Source organism: Euprymna scolopes, chromosome 5 (genome assembly GCF_053919585.1).
Source record: "Euprymna scolopes isolate OS-2025 chromosome 5, ASM5391958v1, whole genome shotgun sequence".
Lineage (NCBI taxonomy): Eukaryota > Metazoa > Mollusca > Cephalopoda > Sepiida > Sepiolidae > Euprymna > Euprymna scolopes.
In genome coordinates, this window is record NC_136486.1 from 96,953,637 (window position 1) to 96,973,885 (window position 20,249).

At 31.6% G+C, this 20,249-nt stretch overlaps 1 long non-coding RNA gene across 2 annotated transcripts in view; it reads right to left on the reverse strand.

Annotated features, from left to right (window-relative positions):
* The window catches only part of LOC145276929 (uncharacterized), a 317,751-nt gene that overhangs the window by 195,705 nt on the left and 101,797 nt on the right, over nt 1-20,249 (reverse strand). Inside the window, exon 4 of one of the 2 annotated variants that reach the window (XR_013868053.1) lies at nt 13,249-14,265. The exons of the other annotated variant lie outside the window; for it this stretch is intronic. This is a non-coding gene — a long non-coding RNA (uncharacterized LOC145276929). Of the gene's footprint in view, nt 1-13,248; nt 14,266-20,249 lie in introns of those variants that run through there. 2 annotated transcript variants of the gene reach the window in all.

Consider the following 20,249-nt stretch of genomic DNA (forward strand, 5'->3'; position numbering starts at 1 on the left):
AAGATATAATAATATGCAAATGAATAAACGTTGCTTTTTTATAGATGAAAATATATCTATTACCGTTTTGCGGATGTCTGCTGTGTGAGCAATTCGTAGCATAAATTGTCAACTGCAGTATCGTGTTCGTCATTCTTGTTCAGTAAATAAAGCTGATGGCCCTCATTTTAGATCTTGTGTTATGATATATCTATATAATTGTGAGTGTCTTTATTTTCTATACCCTCATTGAAAGTAATGCAGTCATTAATTATTTGATTATTCAATTTATTTGCGAGTATATTAGCGACCACTTTTCATATATTAAAAATATATATATATAATCACATATGACTTGAAGATGACCACACACACACACACACACATATATATATATACATAATCGAGATAAGACACTGATTATAAATCAGATGAAAGATCCTGATAGATATTAATTTAAGTAATACTTTCAGGGCGATCCTAGCCGAAAAGGAGAAGCTCAATATTTAAGCACAAAGCAATATATAAGTTTAGAGGTTATATTTAAATTCTAAAAAAAAAAAACAACATATAGACACATATATTCGAATTAAGAATTTATTGTTTGACAAAAGGAATATATAGAAGGGGTTATGTTGATTTCCTTAATCCATGGATTTTCAATAAAGGCTCATATCATCAGAGGAAATAAAATGCAGTTAGCAAAATGCTCAGATGTGAATAGACACTTATTTGCTTTTCAGCACAAATATTGAAAATAGTTTTTTAAGTGGTGATTGATAATTATATGGAGATAATTATAGGAAAAGGGAATTTGATACAACCTTGATAGTCCATTATCGGAAGAATTACAATGTCCTCCGGGGTTTTAAATCCAGGTAGGCAGAATATTTGTCCATGGAAGAAGCCAGTAGTCCCATATAACAAAAAAGCGTGGTTGCTCCTTATTGATTTTCCGAGAGGTATACGGGGCAGCCGTATTCGTTGGTACGGTGAGTGTGTTGTGGTAGATGTAATTCTTAATTCGAATATATGTGTCTATATGTTGTTTTTTCAGAATTTTTATATAACCACTAAACTTATATATATATATATATATATATATATATATATATATATATATATATATATATATGGTCGTCTTCAAGTCTAATGTAAATACATTTCTATTGAATCGTTAATTAATCCAGCCCTATCGAAGTTCAACCGTGTCTGATCTTGTCTGACCATCTACATAACACTGAACTTTTATCTTTAAGTGGCCTATGGGCCTTGATAAGTGGTCATCCATCAAATAATATATGTATACATATACATTATATTATATATGTTAGGTAGGGAGAGAAGAAAATAGAGAGATATATAGATACAAAAGTAAGATTAATAGAACGAAACATCAAAACAATGTAGATTCTCTCTGCGTGTAGCGCTTTTTTTTGCTAGTCCAGGCATCGTTTTCCCTTCTTTTCCACATTCTCCGCTTTTTCTTCACAGAATTAGCTCCACGTTTGTAGAGGCATTGTCAGAATGAGGACTCTGATGATTTAGGTGCAAAGCATTCCACGTCTTGTTATTCCACTTGAGGAACAAGTGCAAACAATGCAGTAAACGCCCCTCGAAAAGAATATGTTCCTATCGTACCTCTAAATAAGGGTCGTAGGGGTCGTTGTTTGTTTTCAGATGATGTATCGCATAACAATCCGATCTGGAACCTGTGGGAAGATCATTCAGCACCAACCATTTGTTTCTAATGATTTAACAATACGATGCTTAACATACCAAGAGATTATAAATTTATTCTGGCATATCATCCATGGAATTTCAACAACAACAACAACAACAACAACAAAAATCCATTGATGTTTATAAACATAAATTTAGGACATTTCCAACTTATGAAACACAATTACATTTACTTCGCGGGACGTTTTAAATTTCATAATGAAAAACAGAAAATGATATGTTTTCGACCTATGCACACATTCATTGAAATGCTAGACGTTGAAGTCGTTTTCGGGCAAATACCCTAAAAGAAAGACTAGTCTTCTTACTTATTGAACGATGTAAGGTCAAATCCGTTTTTATTAATTCCCAAATTCTAGCAATATTAAATAATAGATGATCTTATGTCGAATAGCGAGTATATCGACTTGTATTAACCTTGATAAGGACAGGGTTAAGTGCAGAACCAGGGAATGAAGACGAGGCTGTTCAGGCATTTTTGCAGGTCAGACTGTTCTTTTAAGGCAGCAGATCTTCAAATCTAATTTATCGACCCTTGTCTCATATCATATTGTCGTCGGAGAGAGGTAAATATCAAACAATAATGATGTTTTGCTTGTAATTGTATCGTGTGGTTATACGACAGTTCTCTGCATTTTACGTAGTTTATTTATTATTGTTGTACACTGAAAGATTTTCGACCTGCACTCGTTTGACAGTGGATGAGAGACAAGGCAGTTTTGCGTCGTAAGATTCTCCTCTTTACATTCGCATGTGGTTGCGTCGGTTTTTCAACGCATTTGACCATAGAAACTTTTAGTCACCCCATGTTTTTTCATTTTTTTGTTTCACCGAACGCGGAGTGGTTCTACGTCAGGAAAGAGGGCCCCAGAAAAGGTATGTCCCATGACAATAGAAATGGGATACTTTATAGCCATCTGGTCAACAGATGTAGTTTCTGTCTCGGTTTCTGTCTCTTGCTTTCTCTCTCTTTCTCTTTCTCTCTCTCTCTCTCACACACACACACACATACTCTTTCTCGTTCTCTCTCACACACTCTTTCTCGTTCTCTCTCTCTCACACTTTTTCTCGTTCTTTCTCTTTCTCACACACTCTTTCTCGTTCTCTCTCACACACTCTTTCTCGTTCTCTCTCTTTCTCACACACTCTTTCTCGTTCTTTCTCTTTCTCACACACTCTTTCTCGTTCTCTCTCTTTCTCACATCCTCTTTCTCGTTCTCTCTCTTTCTCACACACTCGTTCTCGTTCTCTCTCCCTGTAATGCTGTTAGAGGTTCGACATGGTCATGGAATATCGGTCATTATGTCATTGGTTGACGTACATGAAGGAGATGAAGTTCATATCCTTTTGGATCTCCACTCGGCTTTACCGTCTCAGATTTGTAGTGTCAATGCTGTGTGGTGATGAGATGCAGGCCACTCCGGTTGGTAGGCTTCAACTCTGGGTTTACTTCATTGACATGCGTTGATCTGCAAATAGGACATGTGAATTCCACAGAGGAATAGCAACGAGCTAAGAAAACACATCTTAGTGTATGTATGTGTGCTATGACTTCCTATTTTGAGTTCATCAGAATCCGTAGTATGTTGTTCCGTGAGCTAATTTCATTTTTGTCATTTTACATCATTGAATGCCAGGTTTTAGCCAAGCTAGATACAGTTATTGCGATTCTTAACTTTACTTTATGTAGCTTGTAGCTTCACTAAAGTGTTGAATGACTATATAAGTGTTGTATAATGGTGAACCATATCACCATACAGCGATATATACTTGTGACGAAGGGTTCACCAGAATGTGTGTACGTGTCACTAAATGTCTATTGTATTTATTCACTATCTGAACCTTAAGTTATGTTGTTGCGGTCTATTTATCTTCCAATGCTATGATCGTTTAAATGCAGGTGTGTGTGTGTGTGTATGCGTCATACATGTATTTTCCGACATACCTTATTTTCATACGTCATTGATCTTGGTCCTCCTGGAATTCATCTTGTTCTTGGGAGGGGGAGGCTGAAACCTATTTGAACAAATCTGCATTCACTTCCAAGAACGCTGATTGTTTTTTATATAGTTTTTATTCGCTTTCCAGGTGTCGATCGCAGAAGAATGTAAAGTGAATATCTTTGCTTGAGTGGTAAATTTTAGGTTTCAAGTCTAAGACACGTCAGCTCCCTTCCCGGCGAAGGGTGGACGACCCTACTCGACGTTCAAATTTCAATCTCAATGTGATTTCCAGCTAACCTGATCACGTGGTAACATACACGTAATTCCATCAGCAGAGCTGATGCTTTCGGTAAACTTGTCTATGATATGATTTTATTATATTTTGACAGATTTTATCAACATTCTTCATATTCATCTCTTGTTTATCTCTCTAATGTATAATATATATTAGATAGATAGATCGATTTGGATAGATACAGAAATAGATAGATAAATAGATCGAGAGATATATCGATGATACACATAGATAAATAGAAATATCGACAGAAAAATAAATAACGAATATTTTCTTGTGTTGTACCTACTGTATAACATAAGCCCTGTTCTTTAGAGGAAAACTGTCTTTGACTGATGTCGTCTACGGTTTTAATCGTAATAAACACGTGATATAAAAAGAATTAGTATATAATTATATATTATATTCGTATATCATATATATTATTGTATTATATATGTCTTGATATAGATTGGTATATTATATATATTAGTATATTATGTATGTCATTATACAGACTGATATATTATAATATTATTATATTATATATGCTTGATATGCATTGGTATGTTATATGTATTATTATATTATATATGTCTTGATATAGATTGGTATATTGTATATATATTATTATATTACTAGCGGGGGTACCCGGCGTTGCCGGAGTGTTTGTTTCCGGGACGGGGGGGTTAAAAAATGTTATGGTAGGTAAGTAGGAAGGATCAAACCCGGAGTCATGAGTAAAAGTAGGAAAATAAAGTGTGAAAAAAAAAAAACATCTGCAACGTTAACAGTTCGGCCACCAAGAAAAGTCCATTCCAGTTGTTTAGGAAAAAAAAAATTAAAAAAACCACTACGGTAGGTCGGCGCGAACGTGAAAATATAATGTGAATTGTCCAGCACGCTAACCACTACGCCACAGAGCACTGCAGCTTAGTTTAGTGATTTTAAATAACTTCACATGAAAGAACTACGAAGCCAAACCGGTGTTCTCTTCTCAACTGTTCCTTGTGAACGATCCCCAAACGGTGTTAAGTGGTGGCAGGGGGAGGAGGAATTTATTAGAGAGAAAATATTTTACCACTTCCATTGATCTTAACCGATTTTGGCCGTGACTTCTCAGCAGAAAAAGTATAGAAATCTAAGATTATCGAGGAATTTGAGAAATAATAAGCCTATAACACACCTCAGATATTGTTCTGCCGTTTGTGCATATTATATTTGCATGAAATATCTTGATTTTAATCCTATTAAGGTCAAAATCCGCGTGAAAAAATGAGTTCATTTTATTTATATAGAGAAGATATATGTCATAGTCAAGATTGGTATATTATATATATTATTATATTATATATGTCTTGATATAGATTGGGTTATGATATATATTATTATATTATATAGGTATTGATATACATTGGTATATTGTATATATATATTATTATATTATATATGTCTTGATATAGATTGGTATGTTATATATGTTATTATTATATATATATCTTGATATGGATTAGTATATTGTATATATATTATAATATTATACGATATATGTTTGTTATAGATTGGTATATTATGTATATTATTATATATTTCTTGATATAAATTGATATTTAACTATATCATATATTATATATGTCTTGATATATATTGATATATTAAACATATTATATTGCATATAACTTGATATATATTGGTATATTAAATATATTTTTATTTATGTCTTGATATAGATTGATATATTAGATATATTATTCTATTATATAATTCTTGATATGGATTGGTATGTTATATATATTATTATATTATATATGTTAGATATAGATTGGTATGTTGTATATATATATATATATATATATATATATATATATATTATATGTCTTAGTATGGATTGGTATATTATATATATTATTATATAATATATTTCTTTATATAGATTTATATATTATATATATTATTATATTATCTATGTCTTGATATAGATTGGTATATTATATTATATATGTCTTGATATAGGTTGGCATGATATATATATTATTATTTTATATATGTCTTGATATAGATTGGTATATTGTATATATATATTATTATATTATATATGTGTGATATTGATTGGTATATTGTGTATATTATCATATTATATATTATTATATATTATTATATTATATATGTCTTGATATAGATTCGTATATTAAATATTGTATTATTTTATATATATATATTTATCTTAATATAGATCAGTATATTATATATCATTATTTAATATATGTCTTGATATAGATTGGTATACCATATATATCATTATATTCTATATGTCTTGATATTGATTGGATTATATTATATATTATTATATTATATATGTCTTGATATAGATTGGATTATTATATATATTTTTATATTATATATGTCTTGATATAGATTGGTATATGAAATATATTATTATATTATATATGTCTCGATATAGATTACTATATTATATATATTATTTTATTATATATGTCTTGATATAGATTGGTATATTATATACACTCATGAGCAAAATGAATCGGCCAAGAGTGAAAGAAGGAAGAAATCGATTTTTCAATATTTTTCCATGACTTTTTGTTTATTTTAACTGAAAATTTCTATTTTGCAGATCATTATTATTATAGCATATAATAATAACTGGAAAAATTAATCCTAAAAACGGTAGGACCGCATCTGGACGTGGATATAAAAAACCGAATTGCAGGATTAAGGCTGTCCAAAATGACTTACGAGCATATTTTTGATATTTTAAGAAAAGAAAAAGTGAAAACATCTCTTTCTGTAGTGAAGCGAATTAGTCAAAGGTTCGAAGTCGCATGTTTGGTAAAAGGGTAATCTGGATCTGGTCGCCTTAGAGCATTCACTTTGAAGGACAACCACAGGCTTAACTTAATTTTTTGGGAGGATTGAAAGAAAACTTATGTTTACCATAGCAAAGAATTCAAAACAGGGGCTGGAAATTCTCTTTCTATCTAGACGAATGAAAGAAATTGGAATATCTTCTAAAAGGTGTGCAAAGAAGCCATTTTTATCTAAGAAGAACATCAATGATAGTGATTTTTCTCGTATTATGACAGGAAAGATACAAATTGGTTCAGAAATGTTTTCTGATCAGATGAATCAAGATTTTGTCTTGTTATTGATGCTCCCGATGCTTCCGAACGGTGCAATCGAAGAACTAGAGAAAGATTATCACCAAGTTGCATAAAAACGACAGTTAAACACGGGAATGAAGAGATAATGGTATGAGGAACTTTTACTGCAGCAGGAGTTGGGGAACTTATTAGATGTGAGAAGTCAATCAATGCAAAGGAATACATTCGAATATTAGAAACAGGACTGTTACCAAGTATCCAGAAACTGGGAATATCTCAGAACATTATTTTTCAACATGATAATGTCCCTGTACACTCTACTAAAGTCACAAAAATAGTTTTCTGATAATTCAATTTAAACCCAATCGAGAATATGTGGTCCATAATATCTCGTGCATTGGATGGGAGAACTTTTTCGAACAATGACAAACTGTGGGAAGATGTGCAAAGCGGATGGAATAGCATCTCCTCTTCACAGTGTTCCACTTTGGTTGAGAGAAAGTCTAAAATAATTGATAAAGAAATCAAAAGGGAATGCGATTCCATATTAAGCATTTATTAAAGTAAATGTCTTGTTTTGTGTTATTAGTCTCGTTTAAGTTTCCTTGTTCAATTGTTCTTTGTTCAATGTAGCTTTTAGTGCAATAAAATGTATAAAATTTGTTTGGCCATTTTTTTTTTTTTTTTTTGCTCACAAATGTGTATTATTATATTATATATGTCTTGATGTAGATTGGTATATAATATATATTATTATAGTATATATGTCTTTATATGGAACAAATAGACTGTAACATAGAAACATCTTCACAAAAAAAATACCGAATTGTAATTTGCCTTAGAAATGTGTATTGATTAGGCGTACAAAATTTTGTAAATAATTACGTCGGGATTTATACGGTGGAGTCCAAGTAGAACATGCAATGTACTTTATCCAGTTCTATCCGAGTCACGAACTTCGAATATAGTGCATGCAAGTCGTTTAGTGTTTGGTGTTTGGTGTTGGCATATGACTTCTTCACTCAATATATAAGGACAACTTTTTCCCCCGGACAACGGCAGGTGTCTCGTTTAATACAAAATCATTAAAGTTTAAAAATACGTATTCATGAAAGAAAAAATATGCAAGTAGATAAATTTATAAGAATTGAGCACACTAATGTCCTATCACAATGTATATATCATCACAATGAGTTAATTGTTTGGACTCCTGTTTTCTTATTAAAGATCAGATTTTCTGTTGGTCCTGATTGGTGTAAGTAATTTTCTATCGAATTAAAGTTATGCACTTTTATATGTTTATATAGTTGTGTGCAGAGGATTCACTCCCAAACTAATAAACCCATTAGTAGCATTTTGGAGACACAACTGCTACGATTAATGGGGGCAAATTTAGAAGTCCTTTGTGAAGATACAGTTTTCTCTAAATATTGTGAACTTTTGGTAATAAATATTAGATATAAACCTCAAATTTCCGTTTTCTTTTAAGCATGTTAAAGAGTATTATAATTTATAATATGGTCACGGATCCCCATGTTAAAATTCACACATGATTTTGATCCATAGTCACAGGTTCTAATTGTGCAAGATCCGTTAAATTTTAAATTGTTCTTAAAACTTCTTAAAATGAAGACACTTTTAAAATCAAAATCATGTAATGGATTTTTACCAAAATTAGAATAAGGATATTACGTTTCTGCATTTTTGTGAGTAGGATTGATTATTCGTATTGTTTGGATTCTCCGGAATATTGTTCTCATCTTCACAATTTCATAACGTTTCGGATGATGTAATCTCCGCAATTCTGCAGGTATATCTTATCGAACTTGGGAATGTTTCTATCCAGTCATAGCTGACAGAAGTAGAGCACGCTACCCCCGTGAAGTAAATACGGGGTTGCGTTCAAAATTCCGTCCAAATTACCGAGTCCGACAGAAACATTCCCGAGCTCCGCAAGATATACCTGATAAGGGTCGGGGGTTACATCGACCGAAACCTTGAAAAATGACGCTCAATATCAGAACAGTAATCCGAAGAATTCACCTAATAGAATAAGGATTTTCTACCTAAGGTTCAGTATATTTAAAGTTATTTCAGTATTTGTACGGGAACATAAAAATGGCGCGAAACTGTTCTGTTCGAAGGATTAATTTTACCCGCCATAAGATTAATATTCTTCTACTACTCTATAAAGTAAATGGATAATGTTCAATAAAAACAACGTTTATTCTTATTGTGCAATCCCCGATTAAAAATTCATAATTCAATAATAATATAATGATTAATATAATTTTTAACTTAATAGCATATGCGTTGTTTGATAACATTTGAAGAGCATGAAAAAATAAAAAAAACAAAAATGTATTGAAGATGACTTAAGAAAGTGCTCTTTGAATTTCTGCTAATCACATTGTTATATTAATGTATCACTGCTTATGAACACTCAGTCGAATATACGTGTTTATAAGATTTGAAGATGGCGATGGATAGCACCTTACAGGATTGGAAATTATGGACTAAATAGTAAGAATTGTATTATTTAAGTACATAATTATACAAGAATTTGTGACATTAGATTTAAATTTTGTTTATGAAAGTTATGTTTAATTGTAAGCACTCGGGGAAAAAATCTAACGTTTTATAATAGTTAAAACTAGACAGATTTTGCTGTTAAGATATTACAGGCGACATAGTAGCAGTAGCCAAGAAAATAATTAGAAAGTAGAGCCAAACCAAAACATTGATGTCAGCACCATATTTTGAATACAAATTTTTTGGTTTGTGTGCCAAATTTTATCGCCATAGTTTAAATGTTTTAGGAGCAAAGCAGACTCCCTCCGCCTTACAAGGTCCATAACAAAACAAGGTATAATGCGATTAAATAATGGCATATGGCGTATTAATATAAAACTGAGGCACTCATTCTCCATATTTCTGATATAAAATATCTGTAAGAATATGACCTTTTAGGGATTGCTTCTCAACTTTAACAGTAAGACATCAAATCTCCTTACCAAATTACGCAAACACTGTTTTTGGCTCCTGCGTTCTTTATTTCTCAAATAAAATATTTTATTCATAAATGTTATTCTCACTTTGGTAATAAATGTCTCATTTCTAACGCTATAAAACTGCAATATGTAAAGTTTGAAAGCGGGTCGCATACATTTCATATCTTGATCATCTGAGTATATGAAATGGTATCACGTGAACGACGCCTTAAAGCTGGGTAGCAGATTGAATAACAACGTGACAGTTGTTTTGGGAATGTTGCCTTATTCTTGGAACACTATACCCGAAATACTAAACGACTGGTTGAAAATACTGAAACCAATTTAATATATCATTCAAACACGACCATGTTTGATTATATATTTAATTGGCAATTTTAGTCATTTAGAACTGCTTTACAGCTTCACCGCTAACTCATTTTTTTTTTTACCAAATTTTAAACAATTATTATAGTTTATAGATTAACGTCTCAGCTATATTGCAAAAAGAAATTTCAATTTTCGCCCAGTAAAACAAAAGTTATGATGAATTTACTGGTGTTCAAAATCGTAAAAAAAAAACGTAAGGAGGTGAGCGACGTTTTTTTTATGACTGATTTCCATAGCAACCACGTCGCTTCAGCGACTACCGTTGCTATCAATTTACCGCTCTCGCGAAAAGAGAAGTTACAAGTGAAACAGAGATAATGAAAGAATGAAAGGGAGAATGATTGGGGGATTTCATTGAAAGCAGGCAAGTGCCGTACATAGTCATTACATATGTGTATGTTATGTTTATGGGGCCAAAAAAATAAGATTGAAATTAAACAAAGAACAAGTGAATTTATTGAAAGCCTTGAAAAATTATGGATTACAATAGAAAAACGCGAGCATGAAAAGTAATATGGTTAAGCTTAAACATGGAAAAGTAAAGGACTATTTGTTAAAACTGGAAAAGAAAAGGACAACATATTCTAGTAAAAAATATAATAAATTTATAACTTAAAATATTGAAGCATAAAGATTTTTTTTTAATTCCATCTCTAACATTATATAATCAATTCTTAATGCTGCAATATTCTAAGTTATAAATTTATTATATTTTTTTACTAGAATGTCTTGTTCTTTTCTTTTTCAGTTTTAACAACTATTCCTTTACTTTTTCATGTTTAAGCTTAACCATGTTACTTTTTATGCTTGCATTTTTCTATTGCAATTTAATATGCAAATCGTTTGCTTTGAGTTCATTAGACTGGATGGCGGTTAGATAACATGGCAGACAATCTTCTCCAACCATCCAACTTTTCTATCTTTCAACGCAATTGACGACATGGACTAAACATTTGAGTGTGCCAGGTTCGAATCCAGTTCGTTCCACAGAAACACTTCCCTCGCACCCACATCTGACCTTGTGCCTAACCTCTTAGGAGATAAATAATACTCTCGAATGTTATTCCTCCACCTCTTTCTTTGTATGACTCTCACTTTTCTCCTCCCTGTTCAGTCCCTTGTCTTTGGGAAACCTGATTATAGTGTGACCTGGCCATACCACTTAATTTTTCTTCATCGCAGTAGTCACTTGATCTTTATCCGACCAGATTAATAGACTAGGTTTATTCTTCACTTCCTCAATTGCCACGTGGCCTTTGCATAATATGTTCAGGATCTTTCTTTATGTCTATATTCTTCTCTCTATGTTTGTCGTTAGGCTTCACGACTCATATGCTTAGAGGAATATGGAAGTTACCAGGGAGCGTATTGATGTTGGGGTGGTCATGATGTTTGTCATTCCATATGAGCCTTTGCTAATTGTGATATTGTCCGCGCATCTTGTAAAAGAATTTCTTGCACTAATTGTGCAGACAATAGCAGGCTTGAATACGTAAATTGTCACAGTGGTCCTAAGTTATTAGCGTGGTAAACGGCCTCCAGCTTATTATTGCTCCTGGTTTGGATGTTCTTCCCGGTGTAAGTTGTGTACTTGATCATCATTTTAATCTTTTTATACGTTGATTTCCACACAGTGGATTATTTATGCCTTGTCTCGGCTCTCCACTTGGTTGACCAATTCTTGACCAATTCTTGCAAGTTCCTTGATGTGTTCAGCAAAACATCAGTTCGTAATTGCCCTACCTCGATGTTGACTAAATTAATATGCAAGATGTCTACACGTAAAACGTTTCAGATGTGAAAACAAAGATTACACAACTGAACTTATGTTGGTTGGTTGTTTTTGTTTTACGGCATATCAACCCTTTTCAGGTTATTTAATGCCGAATCCAAAGATTTTGAAGAAAAAATTTTTAATAGAATATATTTGTTGTTTTCAAGTCAGTTTCTATTTAACCCATAATTACTACCATTCCGGTTCAGAGGGAACCTCGGAGCAATGGCAATTAAAGGGTGGCCTCACAATCTCCAAAGCCCACAAGCTGAGGCCTCACGACTGGAAATTGTTTAAGGTCATATCCAGGATCAACTGAAGTTATGGATTAGAAAATGTTCATGTAATGGATTTAAACTAACAATATGAGCTATTTAAGAAAATATATGATTTATTTTTAAATTGAAATTATTTGATAACGTTATCTATCATTTAAAACAGTAATTCGGAAGCCTCCTATTTAAATGATTCTTCAAGAGGACAGAATATGATAAATGATCGGCTTATAATGTAGAGAAAATCCGGTTTCCCAAAAAGGGGTATTCTGGATTTGAACAAAATAAAATGTAGCCTCAGTCGTAAAAGATTTTATTTTCAGTAATCGAAGATAGAAAAGATGAAGCGTAGTTTAAAAAAATATATAACACTTTTTTTTTCCTCACCAAAAAGGATTTTGGATTTCTTTTAATGAAGCATTTAAACAAAATAAGTGCGGGAAAAAATACTTTCATATAATCAATAATATATTCAAATGATAAAACCGATCTACAAATAAAACAGTAATGATTTTCGCCGCCATATATACGACATATAATTTAACTTTTATTCTGTCTCATGCATTATATATTTTTTAAAGAAACACTATAAAAGTGAACTATGGTTGCCTTCGAATTTTTATGAGTACGATTAATAAACGGGAAATCGTTTCAAGAGGATCGCCTTTTAGCTCAGAATTAAACCGACAACTTAATTGTATTATTAGGTTGGTGCAAATAATTATGTCGTTTTTTTGGTGTTCAACTTGAAAAGATCATAATTGCTTTCATAATAAACTTTATTAATCGAAATAAGAACCAGTAGAATGGACACATTTTTGCCAACGAGAAACAAGTTTATTTATCCTATTAACGTATAAAATCCGGAGTTCTAGAAGCGATGAAGTCATTGAAGGCCGATTCGGCATCATCTTGGTGTTTGAAGCATTTTTCGCATAGGGAGTTGTCGAGATGCTTGAAAAAGAGATAGTCGGTGGAAGAGAGGTCTGGTGAATATGGCGGTTGAGGTAGACTCTCGAAGCCCAATTCATTCAGCATCTGCAGGGTCAAATGTGGGCGAACGTTGTCCTGAAGGAGAATTGGTCCCTTCATATGGACCAATCTTGGGCACATACGTTGAAGTTTCTAGTGCATTTCTTCAAATTGTCGACAGTACTTCTTCGCTCGGATTCAAGAAACTGTGATTGATGAGACCGGTCGCAAAAAAACAAACAGTCACAATAAATATTTTTGGTGCAATTTCGACTTCGGGAAGTGTTGTGGAGATCCTCCGGCATCCAGCCACTGTGCCGAATGTCGTCGGTTGTCGCAGAGTATCAATTTCTCATCACATGTCACAATCCACTCAAGAAATGGGTCGTTTTTGTTGCGCAGAAGTAGCGTAGAAGACATCTCAAAACGACGTTTTATTTATTTTCGTTCAATTCATGTGGTCCCCCATTTATCCAACTATTTGACTCCACCGTTTGCTTTAAATGACGAACGGTTCGAGTTCAACAGTAACTTCGTGTGTGGTTTTGTGAGGATCGGCTTTAATTAAGACTTTAAAATGTTCGTTATCAACCGCAGTCAGCCGGCCACGACCGTCTTCATCTTCGAGGCTCTCGTCACTATTGCGAAATTTCTTTAACTACTGTTGTGCCACACGTTCGTTAGTGGTTCCTGGGCCAAATGCATCATTTACCTCACGAGCTCTCCCGACTGCTTTTCGGCCTAGTTTGTGCTAAAACAAAAAAAAAAACGTGCAGATTTGAATTTTGTCCATCCTGTCGAAAAGCCTGCAAAAAAAAATGAAGAGAGATAGTAAGTACTCTAACGAATTACGCGCTTCAAAATGAGGTATAACATGGATATATAATGAATTAATTCAGAAATCATATATAAAAGTAACATATATGAAAAAATGATATTGTTTTTGCCCCAATCTAATATTATTATTATTACTATTGCTATTGTTATCATTATTGGTCTCATTACAAAAGGAGGGTGGATCTGTAAATGCATCCTTGTCTGTTCGTCTGTCCGCACTTTTCTCACTAATTACGCATTGGAATTTTTTGAAATTTTGCAGAAACATTAAACATGATATGTAACAGAACAGATTTTCCGAGAAACCCCGGTTGCCCCCCAACAGGGATGCCTTTCGAGTTAAAATGACTAAAATTGACACTTTTGTGCTTATTAAAAACAAATTTATACCTTGCATTTTGATGTAAAACTTTCTGAAAAGTTGTAACTAACTGATTTCTATATAATTTTGTTTGGCTATACTTCGCGATAACTTTTGGGTGTACCCCAGGGACTTTTATGGGCTAATAGAAACACTCCATTTTTTGGGAATAGGCTACTATATTTGTCCAAGATTTTCTGTGTATGTCTATTTAGCAGTTTTGCATGGCGCTGAACTCCAATTTAAATATGTTAAGGCCTTGGGGACTTTTGGGACTAAATATGGAGGAGAAAATGATGAACTTGGTCATTTCTTTTTTTTGTTTGCAGCACTCATATAAAATAAATAAATAATTATTATAATTCTTTTTCTATTCTTTACAAATTATTCAAATTTTAGTATGTTATTATAGATGATAACGACTACCAGTTGTCAAAATTTCAGCTTTTCACAGTTATTATTTCTAACAAATATTAGGTTTTAAAATTTCTCCCTTAGTTTTGGACGCTACTGTATATATATATATATATATATATATATATATATATATATATATATATATATATATATATATATATATATACTCACACACACACACACACACACACACAAACGATAAAAATTACGCCTCTCGATAGTAATTGTTGTTTGTCAGGGGTATCAGACGATGATTCTGAATATTTCCACACCACCGATAGCCCGTTTTAAAAGTAATAAATTAACAACAGATGTAGGTGCAAACCGATACAACATTGTATATATCGGCGCGGTAGTTGTGGGTTAGGGGTTACTGGGCAGCGATAAGAGCGGGCATTTCCCTTCAAAAACAAAAAAGCAAACCTCCTCCCACTAACGAAAGCGACCATCATCACACAAAAGGTTTGAGGCGTTGATAGAGGCTGGAGTTGATATATATATATATATATATATATATATATATATATATATATATATATATGTATGTTTGTATGTATGTATGTATATGTATGTATGTATATATGTATGTATATATTGGTTGATGAAAGAAGTCAATAATCCATGATATCAAATCTGCACACGTGCAAGAATTAATGAACAGAGATAAGTTTTAAAGACATTTAATTATACGTTGTATATGTTTATATTTAAATTCAATAAACAGTAGCAAAGAAGCGGCCATATACTATACACTTACGTTATTTAATCAATACAGACACAAACACACAAGTAAATCACATACACATGCATATGTAAATACACACACACACAGACACACACACACACACACACATATATATATATATATATATTAGTGTATATGTAGTTTCAAATTTGGTTTTAGATAGTTGCTAGTCTAGACGACAATAATGAGCTGTGATACAGCGAAACAGTATTGCATATAGACGACTATAAATGATTTCTATCTTTGGTTGAGCATACTGGTAAGTGATAAACAAACTGCCACTAGCGATTGTCTTTGTGTAAACAAATGGAGCTTAGGGTTTGGACGATGTTTGAACATTGTAAATTCACATACCCATCTTGTCAGCAACCAAATACCGTAACGGCTAAGAGCACCGATTATCGTATAGGCGGTGGATTTCAAACCTGGCTTAGAGTAGTTGCTAGTCCAGCCGCATTGATTAGCTGAGATACAATGAAACAGTACTGTACGTGAATGACTATATATATATATATATATATATATATATATATATATATATATATATATATATATATATATATAAAGCTGAACGTCTGTGTGTGTCTGGTCACGAATAGGCTCCTATATGGTTGACTATTATAGAAAACTGATCACATATAATGTTAGAATATGTATTGAGACACAGGAATGGGTATGTTTGATCTGGCATAATGATGATTCATTAAAATTGTGGGGTCTGCGAATGCGCCTGGTCCACAAAGTATGGAAATAAAAAATTTTAAAATTTAAAAAAAACGCTTACAAGTGTTTTCATATAGATGTACATAATAATACTGTGATAAGTATGTTTTAACTTAAATAGGGATGGTATAATAAATTTGTGGGGTCTGCGTTCGCGCCTGACCTCTATAGAATGGAAATCGGCACAAACTTTAATAAAGACTTCGGTGCAAGTCTATAAATGGTCCACAAGTAATCTTTTTGCTATAAAAATCTGAAAAAAATCTTCTTTTTTTTTAATGATACACTGCTAGCGACACCTATTGGGAATGTTTGGAATATAAGATCGGCAAGGGGCGGACAATCGACTGTCCACGCTATAGAAAAAAAAACTTGGATAATTAAGACATTTGTAAGTTTTTGAGGATGTTGAAAACGAAAATAACGTTTAAAATTCCAGCAAACGAGTAGTTTCACAGATATGAAGAATTTTACGTAAATTGAGCACCCACACGTTGACGCTACTCCAACAAAAATTCGGCAAATGTGTATTTCAGCGGCGTAAATTCAAGTTTTTCACTAGTGGTGGCCATAACGTGGGTGATCATTATGAGTTAAATTATTATAGAAAAGTGATCCCCCACTTTCTTTAAACTAGCAGTGTATCATTCAAAAACAAGATGGCGTGATGTGTTTCTTCGATAAAATGTCTCATAATATTTGATTTTCTTAAATAAAAAAAATACTCGATCGATTTACGTGATTTTTGGAATATGACGTTTTCATGCAGTGACAAGTACGTACATTATAAAGATTTTTTTTCAGATTTTTATAGTAAAAAAGATTACTTGTGGACCATTTATAGACCTGCCTCGACTTTTCATATATATCTCCGTAAGTATACTTTTGTTTCAGTTTGAAGAAATGGTATAATAAAATTATGGGGTGTTCGTTCGCGCCTGACCTCCATAGAATGGAAATATGTTACAAAGTTTAACAAGGTTTTTTAATATTGATCCACAGAATATTGTGATAAGTGTTTCAGTGTGAACAGGTATGGTATAATAAATTATGGGGTTTATCTATTTTATTTTTACTTTCATCATATTTTGCTTTGGTTTTGATACCCCCAAATTCGAAGCTATCTCTTTCCAACCCTTCCTTTTCATAACCTATCATACTTTCATAAATCAGAGTCCATTTTCTGTAGACTGTTTCTGAACCCAGTCAACGACGGGTACCTTGCTAGTATATATATATATATATATATATATGTATATATATACATATATTTATATATATATATATGTGTGTGTGTGTGTGTGTGTGTGCGTGTGCGTGTGCGTGTGTGTGTGTGTGTGTGTGTGTGTGTGTGTGTAGGATGAGTCACCGGAAACGGATGTTTTAAAAAAAAAAGACAACTGCCAATATTTTAACAAAAATTTTAGCAGGTTCCTTCCTCAAACCCCTATCCCTTACCTAAGCAGAAAAAAAACATCCGTTTCTCGTGACTCATGCGGTATATATATATATATATATATATATATATATATATATATATATATATATATATATATATATATATGTACTGAACAGATACCATAATACTTATTATAGTTAAATTCAAATTTGGATATATCTTCTTTTTTTTTTACATCGTTCATTTCTGTATTACGTTTAAGTTATTTTAACCCCCACGCTTCCCATGATAAATAATAATTTCGAAATAACAACGTTAATATTTCAGCGTCCCAATTGTTCTTTTGGGGTTTTTTCGCGTTTAAATTATCAAAAAAAAAAACAATTGTTAATGCTGTCTGCTTTTTTTTACAGCGTTCATTTTTATATTACCTTTAAGTTATTTTAACCCCCACTCTTCCCATGTTAAATAATAATTTCGAAATAATAACGTTAGCATTTCAGTGCGCAGGTCATGCGCGCATGCGCAACCGGATGTCGTGAACCGGAAAGCGGGTCACATACATCGTTACAAGGTCATGTGAGTTGTATAATTATATATATATATATATATATATATATGTATGTATATATATGTATATATATATACCTACATATATATATATGTATATATATATATATATATATATATATATATATATATATAGAGAGAGAGAGAGAGAGAGAGAGAGAGAGAGTGGGGAGAGAGCGGGGGATATGAAAAATACGGCAATATAAAGATCTATACATATAAATTTAATCGTTCATTCAATAGGAGGATTAATTCATATTAGTACAGCATATGTATATATATATATATATATATATATATATATATATATATATATATATATATATATATATATATATATATATATGGTCTTTATACCTAGATATTTCGAAGCCTAACGCTTCTCATCAGAAAAGGAAAAGAAGGTAGGTATTTATTTATTATTATGTGTGTGTTATATACTTCCTATATATAAAAATATATTTTTATACCAACGTTATCAGGTAAAAGCTTGATGTATACTCTAATGTTATGAAATAATATCGATTAAAAATTATGTGAGAACGCGTTTCACTTCGTATAAAAAAGTGTTGGTATGTGAAAACGTTATTTAAGCGTATAATAAAAAATTTAACAGTGCAAATATATTTGGTACTAGAAAGAATACAACGATATAAACATTGATTTAAAAATACAACCTGGTTATTTCATGATAAGAAATCCATCGTAAAACAAGTTCAATTTATAATCCAAAAAGGCTGTCTGATATTTATTCTACCATTATTTTATTTAATTGTATCACATTGAATGTTTTATTTTATTGCATTATTTGGAATCTATTATATTATTTTTTTATTTTGAATGTTTTATTTTATTGCATTATTTTGAATGTTTTATTTTATTTTATTATTTTGAATGTTTTATTTTATTGTATTGTTTTGAATGTTTTATTTTATTTTATTATTTTGAATATATTATTTTATTGTATTATTTTGAATGTTTTATTTTATTGCATTATTTTGAATGTTTTATTTTATTGCATTATTTTGAATGTTTTATTTTATGGTATTATTTTGAATGCTTTATTTTATTGCATTATTTTGAATGTTTTATTTTATTGCATTATTTTGAATGTTTTATTTTATGGTATTATTTTGAATGTTTTATTTTATTGAATTATTTTGAATGTTTTATTTTATTGTATTATTTTGAACGTTATATTTTATGGTATTATTTTAAATGTTTTATTTTAGTGTATTATTTGGAATCTTTTATATTATTTTTATTTTGAATGTTTTATCTTATTGTATTATTTTGAATGTTTTATTTTATTTTATTATTTTGAATGTTTTATTTTATTGCATTATTTTGAATGTTTTATTTTATGGTATTATTTTGAATGTTTTACTTTATTTTATTATTTTGAATGTTTTATTTATTTATTTTTTACAAGGTGGTCACCACTTATCAAGACCCGGAAGTCACTCAGGGATAAGTGTTATTGTAAGTACAGTACGTTAGTGTGGATATTTAATAAAGTGTCTACTTAAGGGGGCGGTTCATCAGGAATTTGTTTACGTTGGACTTGAAGACATCCAAGTTGTAGTCAGGAGGGAAGCAGGCAGACGGAACAGAGTCCCACTTGCGTACACTTCTAAGAAAGAAGCTTTGTTCATGGAATCTACGTTTTGATTTAGGCATAGATGGGGAACGTTTTTGGCATAGAGTGGGGAACGTTTTTGACAGTGGATTCAGCTAA